Genomic DNA, 25,834 nt, shown 5'->3' on the forward strand with positions numbered 1-25,834 from the left:
GAAGGCTTGCAGAGCTACTAGACAAACTTATACAAAGTCTGATATTTTAGTGACTTTAGCAAAAAAAGTGCTGAAAGCTGTTGAGTAATTTTTGAGGAAATCCCAACAGCTTGATAAACAAACTGGGGAAATGTGCAGAAGATGAAATCATCATAAGTGGGTACTTAAGAAGTGAAAAGAAATGGTTCACTGTTGGATCAGGAAGGCATTTTGAGGGTCAGTAGCAAATTAGATGATAGAGTGCCTAGGATGCAGAAGATGAAATGCAACTGAGAGACTTTGCAGGTACTTTAAGTGATAGCATCTTCTCTTAGTTATTTTAATGAACTGCAGCATGTGGTTTGAAGACAAGAAAAATAAATTGAATCAAGACAAGAGCAAAAAAGTGCTCTTGGAAATCAGATGCATTTACTCAACATGAGCAGTAACAGGGTTAACTGCAGAAAGAGATATGGGAGTTGCAGTGAATCACCAGCTGATTGTGAATCAACAGTCTGGATGCTGTTACAAGAAAGGCAGATCTTGAATAGCTCACAGAAAAATAGCAAAGGTAATAATTCAGTCTTGGTTGTCATATAAAACTTTGCTTGAAATACAGCATCCAGTCTCAGCCTCTCTATTTTTAATAAGAAAGCAAGCAGCTTGGGAAAATGAGGCTTCTGTTTGGGAAACTTGACATAGGATGAATAACTGGAAAATTTGCATATGTTAAACCCAGGGAAAAAACCTCCAACCCATGGGTGCAGGCTATGGTTTGATGGGATGCTGTCTTCAGCAGTAATTTTGAAGATAACTATCTGTACACCCCTGATGTTGGCTGTACTGTGGCTCATCATGGGGTCGTTTGTGTAGCTACAACCTATATGTGCATACTGTGAGCTGGGACAAGGAACATTTGGCAGTACAGAAAAAGCTGAAAAATATCCCCAAAATTATGTCAGAGTATGTATGGCTAGACAGTTTTGGCTGGACAACAAGTGGCAGGAGGAGGAGGAGGAAAGAATGCAGGGTGAGGAGGGGAAAGGTAGTTGAGCAGCTGGTGGAATTGAGTCTTGAAGGGAACATAGCAGATTTGAGACATCCAGGAGGGTGGTGTGAGAAGAGTAGCACGTGGTGTGTTTCTGTGTCTGAGGACAGCACTAGAAGAAAATTGCATGCAGGGAAGTCTGGGCTCTGTCTTCCAGTGCATCATCTCTTATGCCTTGTAGCAGTGGGGTGGGCTGGCATTTCTCAGAGCATAGGTTCCAGCTCCTGGTGGTGGTGATGAAGGAGAATGAGTGATGCTGGAGCTGTCCCAAAAAGTGTTAGAAACCTTTTTGTTAGCAGCACAGCAGCTTTTCCTGGATGGTGAGGTGAGAGGTGCTCGTCTCTTAGAACTGCAGCCGAGTCCTGCTTCCTTCTTGGCAGAGCTGCACGAGTGTTGCCTTGGAGAGCAGCATGAAGACAAACAAGCCAAGAGAGGGTTCAAGGCTTGGGTGGCTTATGTCCCTTCTGGCTCAGTGTTTCTGCAGTCCTTGCATCCAGATTTTGGCATGGTTTCTGCCCCACTTGGTCCTGCTGAGGCCGAGTGTCCCAACACCTCCTGATGTTCCCAATCCGGATTTCTGACGTTAATGCATCACACTTGCTCTTTTGGTTGACCACAAATTGGTCACTCTTTGCTGTGATGCAAGCTGATGATTTCCTCCTCTGCAGATACTAAACCAAATACCCCTGCAACTGCTGTCTAATGGGACTGTTACTGGGCTGGTGTTTGAAGCCAGTGGGAATGTTCTGGAGGCCTAGATGATTCAAGCTGATACTTATGGTGATTAAATGCTAAATGCCTGGTCTGTTCTGTCCTACTAGCTGTAACCCCTAGGGGAAAGAGGGGTTTTACTGAAAGAAGAAAGGATACTCTGGTATTGGTTGGTTGATAATGAGAACACATAGCATCAAAGCTGATACTGTATATAGTGGGTTTTAAAATCACAGGAGGATATAAAAGTGCCTTGAAGAGGAAGATCATAGATAGGCAACCCGACTGGATATGCCTGGCCTTTTTTTTGTTAGACTGTGGGGCTTTGCCCTATGGTTTGGAAGGTTCCTTTGCCTTGCTGCATCCATGCACAGTGCAGAGCACAGCATCTGTGTCTGCTGTCTTGGAGGATGTAGATGGCAGCTTTACTGAGGAGACCTAGACTTCAATTCTAGCTTAGTTGATGCTAAAATTTCAAAAGCAATGTGTAATTTGGGTGATACTGAAGGTCTTTATTTACTCAAAACCTCAGAAGCAAAGTGAGCCTTGAGCACTTGAGTATGAGCTTTGGGGCTTCTTTTTCCATGGCTCCTTCCAAGTTTGCACTCCTGGAGCATGCAGAATAATGTGTCTGGGCTTGCTGTGTCTCTTCCTTGGTTCGCTTCTGCTTACTTTCCTTTGGCCACTTGATCCCCCCACTACCTGTTGGATTTTGGGCTGTGTTTGCCTTCTGCTCTAATTCCCGCTTGTTACTTTCCTTTATGCTCTGTTACTATCCAAAAATGAGAGTGAAGGAGAATAAGCACCCAGAGAGTGATAAGCCTGGCTCTCAGGTGGTGTTGGGGGGCTGGAGGGGAGTACACTTGCTTTGAGATGCAGCCCAGGCTCACTGCTGGCAGAGCTGGGTGTTCTCTGAGTCCTGACAGAGTCCTGTGGTAAAGTGATTCCCATGTGCAGCTGACCAGAGCATCTTGGGGAGCACTGGCTTAGGTCTGTGCTGCAGGAGGTTGAGAAGTGGCTGTGGGTCCTGCTCTCACTGATCACCGGGGGACCCTGGCTTGGGAGCATCTGTGCAGGACAGGGTCATGACTCCGTGGCTCGCCACTGTGCTTGTGCTCACAAGTCTATGGGGTGCTCCTGGTGACTGTGTTCACTGAAATCTCTGGCCATATGCAGTCCTTTTGCCTGACTCTTGTTGGGGTTGTTGTTGGCTCCTCTAATCTGTCAGTATGTTTCAGCTCCTCTCTGGTGCTCCTTGTGTTTTGGCCTCTTCCTTCTGTAGATTTGCACCCCAATTTCATACTTGCCAGCATACTTTAGCAGGGCTCCACTGGCACATGTGCTTTTTTCACTGCCACAAGGAAATGTCTGCTCATGCATGGACCAGAGGAGACTCTGCATCTAATGGTCATAGGAGTTTGTTGGAGTAGAGGAGTTGGATATGAGAGGTCTCCTGGGGTTTTCTTCTCACATTGCTCTCCACCTGCACTGTGGATGGAGAAGACCTGTTAGGATTTTGCCACTGCCTGGCTCTGGGCTGATGACAGCACTTGGTGGTGGGGCATCTAAGCCTGAGGAAGCTCATGTGCTTGGAGCCACCATGACTGAGGAGCCCCTGAGCTCTTTAGGGGAAAATGGTGGTTAAAGCAGCATTTTGTGCTTCAATCCAGATGAAAGAGGGAGTCTCATGTTTTAGAGTGTGGAGGTGGAAGGGGCTGGCAGTGGTCCAAGCTGCATTTTTCACAGCCCCCATCAGCAGGTAAGTTTCCCCTGATGCAGGCAGGAAAGCTGCTCATCTGGGGTGGCATCCATGCTACTTCACCACCATCTGTCTCATCTCTGCCTGCCTGCTTCAAAAATAATTCCTAGAGACTGACCTGGAAGCAAAGCAATGGCAGGAGGAGTAGAATGCAAGACCCCAGAGTGGGACTTACCTAGTACCTGTGTGGAGATGTTTAATATTGTCCTTCTTCCCTCAATGCATTTGTCCTAGGGCTGATGGTGCTGTAGGGCATGCTAAGCAGGTGGATATCAAACAGCATTTGTACCCAAGTGCATCATCCATCCTCTGGTTAGTTCTCCTGTGAAAGAATCTCAGGCGAGTCAGTGCCTCACCAGGACCTGTGTGGGACATCCCCACTGCAGAGAGCTCTGTGCCATCCTTCTGGCTGGATGCTTGTATGTGTGGGTCTGCCATGGTTTTACTTTTACCCCCACCCATCTCCTTGCCTGGGGCAAAGCATCATTGTGCTGAAAGTGAAGCATCTCTGCCAGCAGCCACCAAACAGTGGGAAACTGGGCACTCCTCTCCACACTGGCTCTTTCTCCCCACTGCTTTTCTCAGTTTTCTACTCCCTTCCCTCCTAGTTCGTGGCTGGGGGCTGCCAGTGGCTGTCCCTGCTGTGAAGCCTTGCCCTGGCACCTTCCTTCGCTCTTCCACCCTGCTTTTCCCTCCGTCTGTGCCTGCCCGGTTGCTCTAATCGACTTTGGCTGCTGTCCCAGGAACAGCCTCTCAACACACACAAACCAGGAAGGCTAAAATAACACTTCAAAATTGTTAAATAAATAGCAATCGGGCTCTGCTTAAATGGGAAACACAGCTTAATTTGTTAAAGGCTTTTTTGTCCTCCCTTGGACAGGGGATTCGACTAGGCGTGTGTGTGAAGCGTTCCTTGAAGCTTGTAATCTGCGTGTCGTGGCCCTAAGTGGGCAGAGAAGGGCTATGCGACTCAGAGTTACTAAACACTTACAGTAAAAGTGTAGTCATCCTGAACCTCATCCAAAGAGCTTTAGGTTTTTGGTTTTTGTTTGGGGTTTTTGGATTTTTTTACCCTTTTCCCTCTCTGCTGCCAGGATGCTGCTGCATCACTTGCATTCTTCACCGCAGCTGCTTTGTTAGGAAGGCAGAAGACCAGCAGTAACTCTTTCCAGGCTGCCAGCAGCAGTCCTGGTGCTTGTATCCTGCTCCGTTCCATCTCCAAGAGCTTTGTGCACAGGGCAAGTGTATCCCCTCTCCCTCAGCAAAGGAGCAGCTGTCTGCACAGGCAGATGTGCCCGTGTTCCCGAAACCAGAAAAACACTCATTTATCTCTCCCATCTTTTCAGATCTTGAGCAAAAATAGGATAGCAGTTATTGTCATGTGACAGAATGAGGATGAGAAGCTCTGGGTAAGCATTTGGAAAATACCCAGGGAAAACAACTGCCAGCAAAGGCTCTGCTGAGTGGGAGCAGGAATTGACTTGGATATCAAAATGCCTATGTCAGGGTGAGAAAGCATTTCTTGGGAAGGACATGAGGAACTGGCTGCTTTCCAGCACACACCTCCCCCCTGGGGCTCGTTCTCCAGAGCCCAGAGAGGTGGCACTGGGGCTGGTTGTCTTCTGTGTCGATGCTCAACAGGCTGTCCTTGCCAGTTCCTACTGTTTTATTCTTTCTGTCGTCCCTCAGAGGATGCTTTCCTGCCTGCCTGCCCAGCTAGGTTTGGTGCATGTTGCCCTGCTGCCCACATGCAGAATACATTAGTGTGTCTTTCCCAGAAAGCTGTGAAGGTATCCTGAGGCACAGTCTGTGAGAAGGCAAGGTGCTGAGATTAGGTTGTCAGTTGTCTCTCTCATGTATCAGAGTGCCTTTTTGTGCTTTATTTTAGCAAGGGTGGGATACAGCAATGGCCTGTGTGGCCAGGAGCATGATCTGGTGCTGGCAGCAGGGCTCTATGCTGGCAAGGCTGCGCAGGTGTGTGAGCAGCGAAGCATCTGCAGAGCTGTGCACTGAGGATCGGGCTCTGCTGCTCTTTGCAACTGAAAAAACAGAGTAACAGCAAGTGGGTTTCTTTGTAGGTCATTAATTGTACAATGAGCTCTCCAGTGGCTTTCAAAGGGACTGTTCCTGATGAGGGAGGAGTGCTTTCCATGCTGGCTCTGCAGAAGTGCCGTAGTGCAGTCCTGCTGAGTACCAGGACATCCACACCAGCAGTGCAAAGCCACAGGGATCCAGCTTTTTGGTTTCTCTGGGTTACATCTTCCCTTCTGCCATCCCCCAGCCATGGTGGAGGTACGTGGGCTGCACCTGAGCTCACCTTTCTTTGTTTCTCCTAACAGAGCACCACACGTTTGGGCAAGGGATGCAGGAGATGCACCATTGCCCCAGAACCTGCTCCTCTTTCAGGTTCTCCATTTTTTTCCCCCCACTTATGGATAATCTCAATCCACTACTGTGAACAGTAGAAATTTATCTGCATTTGGGGAAACAGTTGTTTCCTATAAACTAACTGGATGAGGAAAAAAGCCTTTAGTCCCTGTTGTGGGAACTGTACGAATCAAATTGTTACATTTCCTTTTTCAGATCCTCAAACCCGTCCCTGTAAGGATGAGTTGTGAGTCAGAGAGGGGCAACTGAAGGCCACAAGGGCTGTCTGTCTAAATTTGTGATGACAGAAGACTGCAGTCGAGGCCTGAGTGGAGAATACCCCAAATTAACATCAAAGTGAAAGGAAGGAGTAATCTGAATACAGCCTGCAAGCTTTTAATTCTTTGTGATGGTGATACCCTGAGCCTGGTTATCTCGAGCATCAGTGTTGCTGCAGTGATGGAAGCAGTTGATTCTGTATGGGAAGAGGAAGAGGTTTTGTAGAAGGTACAATAATCTCTCTTAGATGTTTTAATTTCCCCCTTTTCATCCCAAACTGTAAGTGCAGCATTTCCTCCACTTTGAAGGTGTCTTTTTTTATGTTGGCATGCCTTTTGGATTGGGTCGAATCATGTTTCTGCAGTACATAAAATGAATCTGGCAGCCTGGTTTTGTACTTCAGCCTCACAAAGAGACAAGGAACCACAAAGCAGGAAGATTCACTGCCTACTAAAACACTCCAGTTATTAAAAAAAATAAATATATATAATAAAAATCTTCTGCGAACACACTGTTTCAACTCTGCAGTAAAACTCAGCAGTCAGTAAATGGTGAATCTCCTGTTCCCATGGAGAAAGGCAGTTGCAGACTTAAGAGGCTGATGTGGGAAAGAGGAAAAAAAAATAAAAATAAATAAAAAATTTGCACTCTTAGTCTTGCAAACAAAGGTTGCCTTGGATTGCAGTCACATGTTGCAGCTCAGCTGATCTCACTCATGCCAAAAGGGGAAAGATTTCTGGTACTTGTCTGAACCCCACTGAACTGGTTTAGGGAATTAATTAGAAGAAAATTATTCACCTTTTCTTTTTTTGTGTGTGTTCCCTAGCTAGTTTTCTCTTAGATCCGAATGCCCTGCATTGACTCACCAGGTCGGAGGAGCCGTGGGGGTGCTGGGACTGGACTACCTCTTTGATGATGTGTTGCCATGGTGTGAATTTAACTGTGATTTAAAATTACAACAGTGACAAATGTGTTCTGGCTGTTGATGAAGGAGTCTTTCAGGTACTGAAATCTGAGATGCCTCCGAGCTTTGTAAATCATACTCAGTTGCATCAAGAGTATTGGGGCAGAAGCACCTGAAAGAAGATTTGGGGGTTAATTGCAACCCTCAGGCACATCAAATCAACCGATAAGCTGGTGTTGGTGGACACCTCACAGTGCATGTTTTGGCCAGGTCAAGGTTCTTCCCTTGAGTATACCTCTAATTTTGTGCTGCAGGGGGGGATGTTCATGAGACCCTCATATGGATGGACATCCTGTGAAATTACACAAAATCCACTGCTTTGGCTTCACAGAGTTGGTGTTTAGGTAGGTGTGTATGTTACATGCATTATACATGGCTTTTTGGGGCAAAGCCAGTGTAAACAGGTTTTACTCTCCTTCTGGGCAGGTTTAGCTTTTCTCCTGGGTGGTTTTCTCAGGGCTTAGGGCTTACTTATCTGTATGAATTGTATCAGGTCCCTCAGTTGCGGAGGGATACTTTCTCTGAGGAGTGCAGACAGGTATTTTGTCACCTTGCCCATGTGACTGCTGTGTATGGCTGATTTTGAAGAGTGGCCAGGCTTATGGTCTCCAGGAGTATCACTGCAAAGCTCAAGCCAGGCTCTTACATTTGTGAGATCCAATGTATCTTTAGTTATTGGGGGGAAAAGGTCAAGTACTTGTAAGACCCCCAGACCTGTTAATTTTGAATGAGCTAGTGGTTGTTTTCCAGCTGATGAATTAAAAACAAGGAATAATATATATGTAAATATATATGTATAAAAATATAAATTTTAGAGTGTAAAGGCATATCTACTTTTTTGGGGGGAGTGAGGTAGAATGAAGTACTTGCCACTTCCCAAGTGTCCTGTAGCATCCTGTGCTTTGTTCTCAGCACCCAGTGCAGGAGATGAAAAGCTTTGGTGCGTGATGCCTTCAGGGCAATGTGGATTTCTCCTCGAAAACCTCAGTTCTAGCAACTGGTTTTATAAAAGCCTTAAAAAATGAGGCTTGTACCTTATCTCTTGGGAGATCGTTGATGGATCCATTTCTCAGAAAGATACTTTATTCAGTCCTTTAATGCCATGCCACTCCCTTCATTCAGATGCCTGGAGTCTTTTATCACGGCTCCTCTTACTCATTGCTTAGCCAAGTTGGGCATATTTAGTTCTTTTAATCTTTATTCCTAGCTCAACTGTCTTTAATCATCCTTCTTGATGTCAGAGCGTTTGATGCCCACTTTTACGGCAAACAAGCCTGACTTTTTTTTTCATGTGTGCATGTGAATCGCTTGGGAAAGATCCCAGGAGAGCAGCCTTGACTCTGCAGCTGGCTGCCCAGGCTCAGGCCTGGATTCCTCAAAAGCTCCCTCGAATGTCTGGGTGTGAGCACCAGGGAAAATTTCTGCCTCACCTTGTACACCATCTAACACCTTCTGGGATTAATTAATGTGTTTATTTGTCAGGTGTGGGCAGCAACACCCCCGAGACTTGTAGTGGTTTGGGTTTCCAGGGACAGATTTCTCTGAGCATCTGCAAGTGCTCATGGTGTTTATGAAAAACCCAGAAAGGTTGCTGTAACCTGTGTTTCCTTCCTGTACCTGCCAGCAATAAGAATGAGAGAGAGGTTTAGTTTGCTTCTCTCATCTCAAAAGCAAAACCTGATAATGGGATGTTTTGGGGTGCCCATACTGCAGGTCAAGGCAATGTTTCTAGATGCTGCCAGGGATGGTGACAGGTTCTGCTGCTGGTATAGATGCTGGCTTTCCTGAGTAGTTCAACTATTTTGCACCCAAAAAAACAGCCATTCACAGCTCCTTAAATCAATTTGAATGGAGGATTGCTGCTGTTGACGATCTGAGCACTGCATTCCCCTCAGGGCAGGGTCTTCAAACTTGGCTATCTGAAACTGAGTGCCTCCTTTTCTGCATGGAGATGTCTTGAATTCCCTCTACATACCTCCTGGAAACCTGCTGTTTCAGTAGGAGCTATTTCAGAGAGCCTGATGCAATCATTTTCTTAAAATAGCCAAGCTCAGATACTGTCTGGAAGGGGTTAAAGGCACTGGATCTCCAGGTTTGCTGGGTCTGGGCCATAGCTTTGCAGCTCAGGGTGGCATCCCTGACAAGGACTTTGAATTACAGAGCACTTGGCAGGGAGTTAAAGGAGGCCAAAAGCCTGTCTGTCCCTCCCCCACCTCCCATTCTGAAGGAATGTTTCTCCTACTCTCCCAAATTTAGCAGTGCAAATGTGGCTGGTTTAAGTAGGCTAAATGATGAGGCTATTCTGATGGTAATAAAGGCCTCCTTACTCTGCTTTGCCTCAAGCTCACACTGCCAGAGTGGCTGTGTGATATGTTGCTATGTGATATATGGCTGCCCCAACATGGGGTCTCAGTGACTGAGAGGAAAGAGAGGATGGGGGATCTAGATGGTGGGAGAAAACAGACTGCCAGGACCCTAGCACAGTGCTGGGGACCCGAGCCTGATGTCTATCTGTCTGTCCTGTGCATCCCTCAGGCTGTAGTGTGCGCTGTCATCAAGACTTGGAGGCTTCCAGCTCTTTTACTTGTGGCTCTTGGCCAGCCCTGGACAAGCACCTCGAGAAGGGCACTGGTTCATCATCTCAGGCTTCCTGGCACTCCTGGCTGTGTTTCCTCCCATTACTTTAAGAGCATTTGAGGGATTGCTCTAGAGCTGACTGAGTATCTCAGGAGGACCTTGTCATGCTTGCATTGGTGCCTCATTGCAGGGTCATCATGGGTATTCATCATGGGACAGGCTGTATGGCTCCATCCCTGATGCCAGTCCTTGCACTGCTGTAGAGGAACATGCTGCTACCTCAGCCACTCACAGGGGCCTCCTGTCCCCTCAAATAGATTGTATAAAAATATAGATTTATTTAAATAGATATGTAACCTCACATTTATATATAATTGTTTTCCAGTTCAGCCTTATTTTGAAGATTTGAGGAAATTAAGCATCTTGGTTGGACAGAGGGGACAAGGTTGGGCATGCTGACATCAATTGACTGTGAAAAAGGGAGAGGAGGAGCATGTGGAAGGGAGGCCAGATCCTGCCAGGTTTTCCTGGGAAATGAGGTGAGTGGTGATGGCTTTCAGCACTCTTAAGCCTGGAAATGCAAGTCCTCCTGGGCTTCCCTGCACCCTATGGGTGAGACCTCTCTGTTGGACCTCCAGACTTCATTGTCGTTACAAGTTTACCTGTATTTTACTTCTTCAGGGCTGATGGCAGGATTTTAGACTGTTGATGTACTTGAGGGTCTCAGAAGGGTTGAAGACTGTCTTGAAGATATATATATTGCATCACACAGACCTTGTTTCTGGCTAGATTTTGGGCATTGCAGTAGACAGCTTTGCTGCAATTACCAGCGACTGAACCAGTCCTCCTCAGCCCATTTTTACAGTTGTTGGAGAGAAATGGATATTTTTAGGAAATGCCTGACCCTGACCTGCTGTAGGCATCTGCATGGGATGAATCATTCCCTACATGCTTCTTTGCACTGTCAGCACAGCTAGGATGGCTTGTTTGGATGGAGGGTCTGCAAGGTGTGGGCAATATCTGCATCCTGCATAGGGGGACTGGAGTTCAGGGTGCTTGCTTATTGCTTAGGATGTCAAAACCCACTGCATGAAAGCTTGACTCTCTCCTATATGGCCCTTCAATTTTATTCAAAGTTTGGACACAGCTTAAAACTGTGAGCCACTTGTCTTGAGCCCGTTCTCAGTGTTTATACACCCTGACTGGCAGAGTAAGGATGTTCCTGAAGAACGGAATATGATCTCCAAGGAGGTTTCAATCCAACTGGGAGGTCTCATGTTGGCTGTTGCAGTCCCAGTGGGGACTGGCAAGACGACTTAAGCCCCAGGAGCTGCTGGGGCTGTCCATGAACCTCCTGGGAACCAGCCCTGGAGCTGCTCCGGCTTCTGACTTTTTGAGTAACAGTGTCTTGAGCCTGGCACCTGGAGCAGGAGCATCCACGTCAACCTGCAGGTCCAGTAACGTGTGAAGAGCTGAGGCCTTCAGAGCTCAGTTGATTAGCATCTCCCTTGAGAGCTTTTCTGCACTTTGCTGTATCTCCTGTGCAGGGGGAATTCCCCCCTCAGATATTCTTCTGCCTTTGCTGTGCCACCTCCTGTGCTTCACCTCCTTTTTTTGAGGGACAGGCTAGTCCATATTGCTGTGTGGATAAATGCTGAGTGGAAGAGGTTAAAAATTTAATTGTACCAGCTGTTGTACCTAAGCAGATGCAACTCTGGAAAATACTTGGTATACTTCTGCCCTCAATATTTTCTCAGGAGCGCTGCCTCTTGAGAAAGGGAGATTGATGTTCATGGTCCATTGTCAAGTTTGTCACCCTAAGTCAAGGAACAATAAGAATTTACTGTAGTACATTACTCTTGTTTAGTTTAAAGTGGGCAAAGAATGTGTGGGTTTTTTTCTTATATATAAACTTTCTTCTGCAGTGTACTGTTAGCTTTTCTGTGTTACTAGTCATTGGAGTCTTTTCACTGCAGCCCTGGAGAGAGAAAACGCTCTTTCATAGTGAGAGAAATGTTCATGGTGAAACTGTGTGGTCACTGCCCTTTGCCTGAACTGTGGTCATGTCTAAGATGGGATACATGCACCTCTTCTGCCTTCCATCTGTCTACCTCAGGGATCAGGAGATGTGACAGGGACTCATGGTACCCTTGGGTTTGATACTTGCCACTCGTGTCTTTGCTCTCAGATCATGCTTTGATTCTCCATCCAGAGAACAGGGAAAAACTGAGTGTTTGGATTTATGGTGAGAATTACATTAAGGATGAGCAATGAGAGGAGATGCTTTCTGCAATACCTGTGATTCCCAGCAAAGAGCCTCATTTTTACTTGGCTGCTGTCTGTCTGACTTTTCCACAATAAAGTTCATTCTGGCTGACTTTCTTTCTCAATTCCTCCTCTTTCCAACCATCTTTGTGTCAGGCTGACACCTTGGACATAAGTGAGAGTGTTCAGGGCTCAGAGGTGTGGAGCCTGAGACTTGCAGTGAGGATTCCCTGGGTTTGCTTTGCTGGGATTCTTTGGGATTCTGTGAGAGGATGAGGGAGAGAATATGCTCATTTCCACCTTGAAGAAGATAAAATGAGCAGCCTGTCTGAAGTGAGGAGGTTTTTGCAAGTCTCAGTTGACTTGTTGGGCTTATTCGTGTGAATTGGGGGTGGGTGGAGAAGGAGGTTTGCTATCTGCTTCCCGGCAGCTAAAAGCAGGTGTTCAGTCAACCTGGAGTTGCCCTAAAGGCAGAGAATAAGAATGCAAATGACCTGTGAAACATAAAAGGAACCATCTGAATGCCCCTTTCTGCCACTAAGTTTACCTCCAGCCTGGGTAATTTGCATGACCTGAGTTGATCAGCTCTGAGAAAAGGCAGTTGAGTACAACATGACAAGGTAACTCTGTCAAGCCTAAGGCACCTACACAGAGGCAAAAGTAGGGGGCAAAGCCCAGGGGCCAGGCAACACAAAAAGAGTGCGCTGTGGGGGGAGTGTTTTCATCAGCAATTAATTGCTCTCAGCAAGCTAGTTGGCACTTGTGAGATCCCTGCAATGAAGCTTCCTGCAGGTTTTGCAGTAGTTCTGCTAGATTAATATGGATTCCAGTATAGATGTGCATGTAGCAGCTTAAAACCTTCTTTGATGAATGCAGTCCAAGGAGCATTTGGGCTACTCCCTGTTCAGACGTTGGAACCTTTAGTTTAAAACTACCTGGAAGGACTTTTAGGCTGTGCTTTGCCTCATTTTTTGTGCAGTAGCAGTATTTGAATCCAACAAGTTGCTGCAGCTCAAAGGATAACTGGTTAGGAGGTAACAACCCTTAGCTCAAAAGTAGTGTGGATTTAGGACCCTTCCTGGCTAGTGTGGTGATGCTCAGTGTGGTAGGGAGCAGCGCTGAGCTGTCACTCTTCCCATTCTGCCCTGATCCTGCTCTGGGTGAATTTTACACCTAATGGGTTTCAAATGAATTTGGTTAAGGATTTTTTTTGATGTGTTTTTTGTTTGTTTGTTTGTGGGGTTTTTTTGTTTATATTGATTTGAACCTGCACACAATGTCCCATCAGACATGGTTGGCTCAGCCGTGGCTGCAGATGGCTGATCTCCCCCATCTCTTGCCTGTGCTCTCCTGCAACAATGATACGTCTTGCTTCATTCCATGCTAATTTTCCCAACATTAATGAGCACTTCTTCAGCCACCCCCGAAGCCAAGACACTGACTCTTTCACTACAAGGATTACTTGATTATTTTGTGGGCTACACCTCTTTCTGAATTTACTTGTAGGTTGTGATGATCTGTCTCCTATTTCTGGTATTTTTACCCATTTAAAGTAAGGTTTTTTGGGGGGTGATGATTGTGTGTGAGGATACCTGGTGGGAACGGAGCAGCAGCCTGGGCACCCCCATGGTGATTCCATCCTTGCAGTGTGCCCTTGTGGGCAAGAAAGCCAATGGCATCCTGGGATGCATCAAGAAGAGTGTGGCCAGCCAGTTGAGGGAAGTTCCCCTCCCTCTCTACTCTGCCCTGGTGAGGCCTCATCTGGAGTCCTGTGTCCAGTTCTGGGATCCCCAGCTCAAGAGGGACAGAGAACTTCTGGGGAGAGTCCAGCGCAGGGCCACCAAGATGATCAGGGGCCTGGAACATCTTCCCTGTGAAGAAAGGCTGTGGGAACTGGGGCTGTTTAGTTTAGAGAAGACTGAGGGGGAAACTCATTAATACTTAAAAGTATTTAAAAGGTGTATGTCAAGGGGATGGGGCAACACTTTTTTCTGCAGTGTCCAGTGACAGGACAAGAGGTAATGGACAAAAGCTGGAGCACAAAAATTGCCTCTTAAACATAAGGAAAAAGTTTTTAATGTTCAGATGAGGGTGCCCTGGCACGGGCTGCCCAGGAAAGCTGTGGAGTCTCCTTCTCTGAAAGTTTTCAAAACCTACCTGGACACATTCCTGTGTGACCTGATCTAGGTGGCCTTACTTCTGCAGGGGGGTTGGACTAGGTGATTCCTAGAGGACTCTTGTAACTCCTACCATTCTGTGATATCTATGTGGGCACCCAGACATTTGATCAAAGTTTTTGAGGCATTATATCCTCTCAGAGCAGTTGCTGTAAATCTGGAAAAATAAAAGATGATGCTGTTGAGTCTGGTCTTAGCTTGTTGCATGTTCCTCTTGAGCATTCAACTGCTTCTCATCAGCAGCTCCCAGCCTTGTCTGGACCAGCAGCTTGCCACTTTGGGTTGGTTACATGTGTCTGAGCACAGCATGTGTATAGATTGATACAGTCTCCTTTACAAATTGCGTGGTGTGTCTGGCCAGGTGGGTGTCCTGTGTTCACGCTGGGGATCCAGTATCAGACTATGTGTATTCAGTTGAGCCAGATGTTTTCTGGTCATTTTTTTTTTAGGTTTTGCTTCAATGAGTTGTTCAGTTTTGCTGCTTCCTATTAAATGGTGTTTATGGATGGTTAAATCAAGCACGTATAGAAAACTACTCTCAGATGTGGTTTGTATCATCTGTGTTTTTCTTGAGTGTCTTCTCAACTCTCCATGCCTTTGTCTCCCTCACCATGCACAGAGCTGCTCTGACCTTGGTGACTTCTCAAGGTGTGCACTGTGTTTATTGGGAAGCTTGAGGAATGTTAACAAAGGGAGCTGAGGGAAATCATCCAGATGTGGTCCACAATGGGGACTTGGAGGGAGCGAAGCTGGGAAGGAGGCAGGGAAATCCTGGAGGAACAGCCAGGCCATTGGTGTCTCCTACAACACAGCAGGACTGAAGGGAGAACCCCCAAAATGCTGTCCAAGAGAGACCACTTGGTCATTCTAGACCAGTAAGATCTCTTAGTGGAGGAGGGCAGCCAGTATCTCCCAAGGATGGAGATGTCTTTCACCTCTCCAGGTGACCCTTTTCTACACTGCACCACCTTGCTCATAGGAAACCTTTCCACATATCTTAAGTGACCACACTTGCGAATGTTGCCCTGTCTTGGCTGTGATGCATATTGAATGGGTTTGGGAGGAAGCGGGGAGAGTTCTCTGGGCTACTTGTGGGCAACAAGTGACGGCAGTGGTGGGCAGTGAATGCATCTGCAGCATGTCCTGCAGAGATGTCTCCTTGTGTGGATGTTTTCCCTTAATGGATTTGACTCTTTTGAAGAAAACTCTGTTTTCTGAATTATGAAGTTGCATATTGAAACTAGTATGGAGTAAAGGAGGCTGAGGTCAAGAACGATTAGGTATTAAAACTAGAGCATATTTTGATAACATCCAAGTGCTCTTGGGGTAATGTTGCTTAACCATTACCTTGAGTCTTAACTGCAACTTGCAACCAGACCAGTATCTCCTTGGAGAAGGTGACATGCAGGCTGGAGCCAAGAGGCTTAAGAGTTTCATGTTGATGAGGCTGGCAAGTGCAGGGTGCCAATGCACATTCATGGAAGGGGATAGGAAAATGGAAGAGGAAAACACATGATCCAAACTGCCCAATAGCTCCATGTGTTGGGTTTTCTTTTTTTTCCCCTTCTTCTTTTGTTCAAGTGTGTTTGCCTAAATTTGTCAGCTGGATTGCCTAAAGAAGATGACCTGAGTGGTCTTTAATATCCATAGATGGAGCTCAGCTGTGGAGGAAGGGATGTCCTTGTGAGATCGGGGGGTTATTGCTCCAGACAGACGTGGAAGCTACTGATTTGGAGTGAGATGGGTGATCATTTTCCATCTTCTTGTTCCTTGTGATTAAGATAGGGAGAGCTGCTGTTCCTGCAAATTGGCCATGCCAAGAATACTTCCTTACAGGGTTGCATCCTTCTGTGGGAAGGCATCAAATATATGTTGTGATGGGGATTAACTCATTAGGCCTTACCACATATAGATAATGCTTGACAAATTATCTTTTCCTAGGAAGATTTCCTGTCTGGGCATAGTCCCAAAAAGCATAATGTGGATGGTTCTGCCTATTTTATGTTGCTCCCAGATGCCTGGGTATTTTCTACAAACAGCTGAAGCTGCAGCCCTTTTCCAGTGCTCTTGCTGGTGATGGTGTGAACAAAACCAGGTGGGAATGGAGCAAAATGGACATTCCTCATGTCTGACTGCTGAAAGTTGGGTACCACATAGGTTGTCTGGGAAGAGACTGGGGAGTACTACAATCTTTGGGAGGAGATTGATCGAGTACCACATAGATTGTCTGGGAAGATTGTGTGGGTGATGGGGGAAAGTAGATTGTCTTACTGAATTGAGTTTTCATGTTAATATAACAAGTTGTGCTAAAAATATATTTAAACAATCTTGATACTTCTTAGGATTTATTTTTGTGTGTTTTCTGAGGGCACAAATCAAAGCTTTGAGAGAAGTTTCATTTTCCTAAGGGAGGAAGAGCCCAAGACCAAGAGTGTGAGGCACCCTAACCATGGTCCTGGTGTTGCCACATACTTGCTGTGTGACCTATGACCAAAATCCAAAAGTCCAAAAGTATGACTTGGTAGCCAAAATGCTGACTGGGTCAGAGATATGGTACCGGTATGACTGTGCCAGTGGAGATGGTGTTTGGTGGACTTCCCTGCTCCTGAATGACTGTGATTAGGAGTCAGATGAGGTTAGATGTGACATCTCAAAGATCTGTTTTCCAGTGTAAGCTCTGCTTAAATTCAGTGGAAAGAGGGGGAGCAAATGATGCTTTGGAGCAGCCTGTTCTTCCATGGGCTATGGAGAAATTCCAGACAGTTGGTTTCCATTAGATACCTAACTTCTAGACAGCTGTGGTTAGGGAGAGAGCAGTCTCATCTTCTAATTTCTTGATGTCTCTGTTGCTTTTATGTAAAATGAGCATAGTATTAAGTCCTTATTTCCCTGAAGCAGAGGATAAACACAAAATTTAGACCTGCTGCCTGGCTACAGCAGTAGATGAATGATTGTATTTGGGATAGCAGGCTCATCTGGGCCATGGAGAGTGTCTTTGAAAACTGTCAACGTGCCAGGAGAACATGCTTAGTTTTCTCCTGAGGAACCCATACTTTAGGGCTCTGAAAGCAATTTTACTGCTGCATGCCACCACAGACCTTTTTATTTTAAGATTTTCCTTTCACAAAGCTTCAGATAGCACCCACATCAGATGAAAATAAAAATCTCTGGGAGAGATTAGGTCGATTTCACTTGAGGTTTCTGTTGTGGTCGCTTGTAGGAGGAAAAAACCAAGGGTAAGATAACCACAGTCGGCACCTCACTGCAGGCTGCCAGTAGAGCTCCTCTGGGGCAGAGGGATTGAGTAACTCCCCATCTGTAATTCATCTCATGTGCCCACAACTAAATAATCCAGCAAAAGGGTGTTAAAAAAATGGGGATGTTAAAAAACCTCTTTTGCTGTAAGCTGAGCCGGACAAACGATGCTCAGAGCCACATTGGTGTCTCAGGCACAGATTTCTCTTCAGAAAGTGGTGGGGAAGGATTTTTCACAATGTTTTGCAATAAAAGTCCTGATGTCCATCAGATGTGGTACAGAGCATGCCTCTACAGATGTACCATGCTTGGCCTTGTCTTGGTGATGGAGCTTAGTGTTTGAGTGAAGTGGTTCTGAATATGTTTTGTGTCTGTTATTTCTCAGTATAAGTGTTGGCTTTATTTCAATTTGATTAGTTATAGTTTAATATTCTAGTAGGCATTATTACAGATGAGTACTACCTTTTATTTATTAGTCTTACCTTTCTAGGGGAGCTGTTAAATGCTTTTCAGCTCTGGGATGCTCATATACCCCCTTTGATGTCCTTGGGCACTTTATCAAATTGTGTTAAAAGCTCTAGCTCTTTTTCATTAATTTTCAGTCTCATTTTGCACTGTAACTTGACTGTTAGGAAGTCATTGAGCTAACTACAGCACTACTCTCTTCTTTATATGCATTTGCTATTGACATTTTTGTCTTATCTGAGTTAAGGCTCAAGAATGGTGTTGGGGCATATCCTGCCAACATTACTTTTTGTCTAGTTAATGTTGGACTAGCCTTCAAGGAATGGATTTTGAAAAGTTGTTTCTGAGATTCTGCTGATTTTGCCATGTCAGGGCTGCATGATCTCAAGAAAGTGGCATTTCAGCAGCAGACTGTCTCAGAGAGCAAGCTGGTGTGCTCTGTGATGCCAAGGAAATTGTTTGCTGCAGCACCCTAACACATGCAGTCCTTGTGGGTTTTTTTGTGGGATGTCTCCCATGGACCTTCTGTTTGATCTGTCTCTTGTGAGATCAGACTTAATCATTGTCTATTGTGTATGGTATTGTGTTGTGTGTGTGTATGAGCCCTGCTATATAGGGCTCCAAGCCAAAAATATCCACTGTTTTTGAAATATGGTCAATACTGTTCAAAATAGGCTTTTTTTCCCCATAACCTTGTAAGATTTTGCCATTTCTCTGATAAGCTGATTTTATCCCTGCTTTGACATTCATACACTTGAGTGTTATTTTGGTGTATATTTGATATATATCTTCTGTATAGCTCTGCGTGTGTACGTGTTACTGTATGTGGTTTATGTACAGCTTGACTTGCCTGTGCTGTCACAAGGAGATCATTCTCACTTTTGTGATAGGATCTCTGACTGGATGTGTTGAGTTCAACCAGTCCATTGCCAGACCTCTCTGCAACCTGCCCCAGTACACTTCCCTTCATTCCCCATCATTGCTGCACTTGGGCAGGAAAAGACGTGAGCCAGCAGTGCCATTTCAGTTGCCTGTAGGTGAGGGGTGCATGGGCTTTGTAGCTGCTAGGTGAAAGATCCCAAATTTCTGAATTACAGATGCTCATTGGCTGCTTGTGTGCAAATAGGGATGAGTCCACAAATATGGTCAAAGCACATATGGATTTAAAAATGGTGACAAAGCTGCCCTGAAAGAGGAGGGGAAATGTGCCAGACCATGACTAGGGTGTCACAGATGTGGATGAAAGCTGGAGACAGCAGCTGGGGCAGAGGTGGAGTGCATGGTGTTGGCTGAAGAAGAGTGGTAGAAGGAACCCTGCACTGGATGGCAAACTTGCTAAGAAAATTCTGATTTTGAAATGGAGATCATTAATTGGAAAAAGCTGTATCCCCCCATGACCCTTACTTTGATCCTTTGCTTACGTTGCTTTCCCAGTGTTCCTGCAAGGGTCATGTGCACAGGCTTAATAACTGGGTAGAAGGATTCCAACAGTGCCAACATGCTTTTGGGACAGAAGAAGAGCCAAAGATAACCACGGGGTAAAGTCGCCAATGAAAGGTGAGGTCTCGTGATCAGCTCCAATCTGAAAGAACCTGTGGAGCAGAATACTCACTTAATGAGCCCATCTTTTGGTCCTGCTTGGAAGAGGATGTTCTCATTGAACAGACATTTGTGGCCTTTATTACAATGATATCACTTCAAGGCTTCTGCATAGTCATGATGGTATCTACCAAGGAGATTGTCATGATGGTATCTGTCAGGGAAATGGAGACCTAGTCTGTTGTGACTTTGTCAGTTTTGCATATTTGCCTAGTGTAAATCACAGTCCAACTGAATAGTGATGGGCTTTGTTGTAGGCAAGAAAAGATTTCCAAGAAGTTCTGGAGTTTCTAGATTGATGACCTGAGAGCAGGTGCATAAAATGTGTGAGGTATAGAATGGGGAGGATAGCTTATTCCTCTGAGACAGTTGGGCTTTCACTAGGAGGAGTATGTGCAGCTGAAATTATTACAGGTAAATAAGCTGTATACCTTCACTGCCAGCTTTGAGGTCACCAGCTGAGGCAGGCATTATGCCAGAGCCGAGTATTGACACCTCTGACAAGGGCCTTGTTGGGTCTGGTACGACAGGGCAGACTGGATTGCAGCTTGATTTTACATCAGGTTGCTGGACTGAAGGAAGAGGCAGCTCTTGGTCTAAGGAGCATCACAGCTTGCCGCTGAGAGGACTGATTTATGTTAATGATCCTCCATCTTCCTTCCTGGGGTCATTACTGGTAATGGAAGCACAAACACTATTTTCCTGCAAAGGAGGAGATTTTACAGTGTGATAGAAGCCATAATGGTGTTAAGAAGTTGATCTTGAGTTTGGTCACTAAATGTCACCATCAGTCAGTGAGAGCTCTGACAATGGAATAGTTTCAGCACTGTGAAGTTATTGAAGGAAAGAAGACACTCAGAATCTTTAGCTTAATAGTCACTCAAGCCATGGGAAGTTTAGGACAGGTCAGTATGGGCATGGACATGCCTCCTGAAATCTCTAGGGGTTGTATCAGCCAAAGGGGTCTTTTCCCAGGTTGATTCTTATGTTTTCCAAGTGAGGCAGGTTGAACGCTGTTGTAGCTGACTCTGCAGGAAGGCTCTGGCTGACACTGTGGCAAGAACACTCAAAATTATGTATTATTCTTTTCACAGATGAAGCTAGAACAAGAAAAATATCTTTTGTCAACCTGCCTTTGAAAAACAAATGAGTAAGACCAACCTCACTTGTAAATGTCATGGTGAGCTTTGTGTGCTTGCTTTGTAATGTGGTTGCTTTTCTTTCCTGGTTAATGTGTTTTCAGGCTTTTGCTTCCAATGATGCTTCCACAAAAGGAAGGGAGAAGGGAAGAGAGTCACCATGCTGCATGTGGAGTCCTGCAGGGCTGTTTCCCAGATGGGGAGCTGCTGGGTCAACTTGAAGCAACCAACATGGGCAACGTGCTCCTGTGACAGCGCAGCTGACAGTGGAAGTACTGAAGTACTTGCAGCCTCATTTTCCTATGTTGTCAAATTTCGGGGAATGGTGAACAAAGGGATCCTGCACACCTTTTCAGCTTGGCAGCCTTAGCTTTTTTTGTATGCTCTAAGTCCCACCTAGGGTGTTTTTGTGTCCATTTGTCAGATAGCAGGTACTTGCTTGCTGAAATCCATTCCTCCTGTTGTAAGGATGAGTTATCCTGTACTTTGCCACCTGCGAGGGCTGTGCTTGGCTGGCCAGGCAAGCTTGCTGCATGCCAAAGCACCGTATTTCCTGAGTCACCTTTGGGGTCAGCTCTTTACTGCCCTTTGGCATGATGCAGTCTTTGGGTTTGCGTTAACTCGAGTCAGGACTGGAATAGGAGATGTTACTTCTGCAGAGAACCTGGTTGCGGAAACGAATTGTGTTATTTTGGGTTATACCAAGACGGGTCAATGGTCTTTCTGTTCTGTCTATGATTAACCTGATGGTGACAGGAGAACAAAAAATGACATTAAAAGTGATTAAAAACCTTGGAAGGATATTTTGAATGCCAGAGGATGCTCATCCTCAAAATAGGGTTGTTTTAAGCTAATTTGATGATGGGTTCAAGCCAGTTTTGCAGATTCCCATCTGAGTAATGGGCATTTCTGTGGAATTGATCAGAAAGAGCTGCAGTTTCTTTTACCATGAACAAAAAGAACTGTCAGACTGATGACAATGTGTAACAGCAATGACTGAGTCTCTTAACCAGAAGTACACATCCAGTTAAAAAATAAAATGAAATAAAAGATACCTCACAGGCCTCTGAATCAGTGCTGAAAATCACTCTGGAGCCTTACTTGCAGTGGGTAAATAAAGACATTGAGAGAAGTAATGGGAGTGCAGCATTGCAGTAGATGCAGTAATGGTTAAGATGGACCAGAGGAATGTTCATCCTCCTCATCTCTCACTCTGGCCACCTGCAAAGGCTGAGCATCCCAGGCTGAGCATAGCTCCGTGCCTTTTTGCTTCAGTCTGAGAAGAGGAAAGAAGCCTCTTGGTAAAAAATAGTCTTGGGCCAAAGTTTTGGCTGATGAGTTTTGCTAGACCAGAGCTGTTTATTGAATGTGGCAGAGCCTAGAGAGGCTTGGATGGTTCAGGGCTGCCGTTCAAACAGCTGTAGCCAGCACTGCATGGTGGGGAAACAGAACGACGCACTGCCACAGAGGTGCTTGAGTGCTCCTTTGAAGCGCTTTCCAGGTTATCCCATCAAACCTGCATTATCCAGCCTTTCAGAACCAAGAGGTGGCCTGTGCTTTCCAGAAACCCATGCCCACCTGACAGCAAGAGAGGACTGAGAGCCCACATCCCCTTCTCTGCTGAGCTCAAGGGGAGCACCTTACCCCACCTGCATCCCAAACCAGATCTGTTTCTCCAGGGCATGCATAGCCATCTGAACCATGTGAGTTTGGCAGGATACCGGGGTACTGTATGATGTGGAGGGCGCAGCCATCATATTCATTCTTTCTGGCTGTTTAATATGCTAGCTTGCAGTGGTATTTTTCCTCTTCTCTCCGTCTCTAACATTTTAGTTAAAAACATAAACAGAAAGCTGGGTGTAAAGCCATTTGCTGAAAGAGCAAGAGGAGAGAGTGGATTAAGTGGGTGAGTCGGTTCATGAAACGATTTATTTCTTAGATTGCAGGTGCTTTGCAGTATTAGCATCCAAATGGCTCCAGCTGGTCTTCAAAGTCAATATCTTGTTGAAAAGCAAAGAGCAAAAGAAATGTGGGGAATACAGTGCTGCCACTATTTTTTTGTTGGTTGCTGAATATTTTCTCTGCAGATTTGAGTTATTAGCGAGACTGTACATGGCTTATTTTGGGAGCACTGTTTCTTTGGAACACAAGACATTTATATTGGGTGTTTTTTGCTGATTTTTTTTTTCCTCTTTTCTCTGTTCTTGCTCAATACTTACTTGGTTTATGCAGAAAACAGTACAAAGCAACAAAACTGTAACCTAATTTCCTTTACACCCGCCATTCCCCAATGCTCCGGATTGTAAACCCACAGCAGGAGCCACTTGTCTCGTCTTGTTCCTTCTCTGTGTCAGCCTGCAAAACTTAGCAGCAAAACTGAGTGCTGTGCTGTTCTCTGCCTCCATGTCCTTCTCATGTGCTGGTTTCACAATGGTTACAACCCGTTGCTGGCACGGCAGGGTGAGCCAGCAGTGTGGCTTTGATCCAGGTCAGCCCTGGGCCTTCAGTTGCCTCTGCGTGGGATTGGGCTGATCTCACCTTGTGAAGGTTATGTGGGTTTGCCGTTGGGTCTGGCTTCACGTTGGCTCCGATGAGACAAGTGATAATGGGTTGGGTGCAGGATTAGTGGAGGACATGAGCAATGCCCAGTGTGGCTTTACCCAGCACCGTTTTTGAGCAGACCCAGATGGACTGAGCATCAGGATGTCGTGTCACCTTGCAGAGGTCCTGCAGTGGCAGCAGGGACTGCAGAGCCCGTACCAGCATCCTGCTGAACTGTGGCCTCAGGTCTTGTGTCAGCAACAGATGACATTATTATGTCACAACTTACACAGTTTGGGGATTTTTTTTTTTAAATGATTGAGTGGATTTTACTGTGTAATTGACCGAGGTGTGTTCATCCCGGGTCAAATCATTAATTCAGTCAGTCATGTCTGTGTGCTGCCTGATTTGCCTACATGCTGCTCACTTTATCTGCCTTCCTCCATCTCTGTAACATCTCTGTGCTGCAATGAGGCTCCTTAACATCTTTCCCATTTGTTTTAATTCTTACCACTGTTATACTTCTTGTAGGATTCTGTTTTCTGATGGTTTAGAAACTTGCTTTTTTTGGTTTTTTTGGGGTTTTTGTACTGCTTACTCTGCAATATTTCTTGTGTTTGAGTCATTCTCTGCATACTCGTGCTTTGGGAGTGAAGCCAAATTTAGAGGACCACCAAAACTTGCCTAAGAGATCTGATGATCTTTTCCACCAGAAATCTTCCAGAGTCTGCAGTGTCTAAATTCACATGGTCCATGGGACAAAGATCTTCAGGGAGCAGGAGCTGCACGTGGGACACAGTCCCTCTGTCCTTCTCCTGAATTTTGGCTCTTTGCCTGCACTGCTGCAGCACAGAGCTGCTTGCCAACCCCTGCCCTGACTCAGCCCTGCTGAAACATCTCTACTCCCCTGCTCGAGGCTGTGAATTCTCTGGAGACATTCAAAACCCACCTGGACGAGTTCCTGTGTGACCTACTCTATGCCAGTTCTATAGGCGATGGCTGACCTGCAGTAAAGCCAGGTCATACAGAGTGGGATTTTTGTGCAAATGCATGTTACTGCTGATAGACAAGTTGTCATAAGTGTTATTCTAGTAAAAGTGACCTTAATGAAATTATACATACTTTTAAAAAGAAAATAATCTGTTGGAAAAGATGTCTGGTGCAGCTGGGTCATGGCTGTGCTGCTGTCAGGCAGCAGTGCTGGTGCTGGGAGGCAAAGCGTGGCCCAGAGGGCTGCTGCATCCATCCCTAATTCATGTCAACAGAGCCACAGCGGATCCACACCTCAAATCTGTCGGAGCCCTTTCTGGCAAACCACATCAAAAAGGGCATTTCAATGTGGTTTCATGAACAGAAGAGAAAGCTCAGCATGGGGCACGCACAGGTTGTATGCCAATGGTTACCAGCTGCAGGCATGTGTACAAGTGATGAGGGCTTCGTGCTTCTATACCCGGTGCTGTGACATGAAGGGTACCAGGGGTGAGAGCAGCTTCCTTGTCTGCTCACTTGATTTTCTTTCTCACTGGAGTGTTTCACATGATTTTCAAAGCATTTGTTTTCTCCTGCACTAAGCAGTCCTCTTCTCCTTTTTTGTAACTGATTTCTTCACACACAGATAGGGAGTGGCAGATCATTGTTTCAGAGATAAAATGAATGTGTTAGTCTGGTCAGGGAATGTGGGGATGAGTAATACCTGAGAAATGATTTTGCTGTTTGCTAGAAGCAGCTTGGAATTCTTAAGGAAAAATAAAGATATTTCACTCAGGATGAGCTACCTGCAAGTGTCTGTCAACCAAGTCGAGAAATCCCAAGCAAAAGCAAAGCAAAACCCAACTCTTTCCTCTTTACCTGCCAAATTTGTGTCTGATTTGAGGGCTTTATTATAGGCAGCTTCTGAAAACCAAAATGAGCCTTTTATGTGGTATTATCTTCCCTTCCTTCACCATCTTACCCATCTCTTCCTTCTGCTTCTCTTTGTGTGATGGGCTGTTCTGGGAGGCACTGGACTGTCAGCACTCCTGCCACTGGGAGGGATGGTACTGCTGCCTTCTCCGGCCCTCCTTGGCCCTTAGACTGGCTCTACCACTGATCCATCCACATCATACTCTGACAAAGAGAGCTGGTGTCCATGTTGGGTGAGCATTCTGCCAGTTGGTGAGCTGCATCAGCTTCTGGAGAGGTTTGGTGAGCACCAGGGCCAGCTGTGCTTTGGGGAAGTGGAGAAAACGGGTACCTAGTTTTTGGCAGTGATGAGGTGTTAGACTCACACCACGTCGTCAAGCTGAACAGTGAGTTTCAGTCCAGTCCACCTCACCCTTTGAGTTTACATCCACATTATTTGTATGGGAAAAGGGAAAAGTCTAATACACCATCAGCTCCCTTTATTTCAGTATGTGGTTGTCTTGTCACCCATGTATGTCCAGCTAAATGTGATTGAGGCTGGTGGCTGCTTGGGTGCTTCCAGGTGCCAACTGTACATAAGGACACTGGTGATGCAGCAAATGGCTATTTTCCCACCTTTAAAGTACAGATGCTGTTGGAGGGACTTTTTGTTGATCACTCGGGATCTTAAAGCTTTTTTTTGGTACATTCACATTTATCTTTGTATTGACTAAATTTCAATTTCTCTCTTCCCTGTGAAAAACTTTTTTTTTAATAGAATAAATGGTTCCTTACAAACCGTAGCAATGAGGTCACTGCTGTTGGGGG

General features: G+C 45.7%; 1 long non-coding RNA gene across 1 annotated transcript in view; it reads left to right on the forward strand.

Moving 5' to 3' along the window:
* Positions 1-21,742, forward strand: part of LOC133625360 (uncharacterized) — a 36,731-nt gene extending 14,989 nt beyond the window's left edge. The window contains exons 3-4 of the long non-coding RNA XR_009818684.1: positions 10,070-10,223; positions 20,689-21,742. This is a non-coding gene — a long non-coding RNA (uncharacterized LOC133625360). The remainder of the gene's footprint in view (positions 1-10,069; positions 10,224-20,688) is intronic.
* The last annotated feature ends 4,092 nt before the right edge of the window (positions 21,743-25,834 follow it).

The sequence above is a fragment of the Colius striatus genome, chromosome 4, assembly GCF_028858725.1.
Source record: "Colius striatus isolate bColStr4 chromosome 4, bColStr4.1.hap1, whole genome shotgun sequence".
In the NCBI taxonomy this organism is placed as follows: Eukaryota; Metazoa; Chordata; class Aves; order Coliiformes; family Coliidae; genus Colius; species Colius striatus.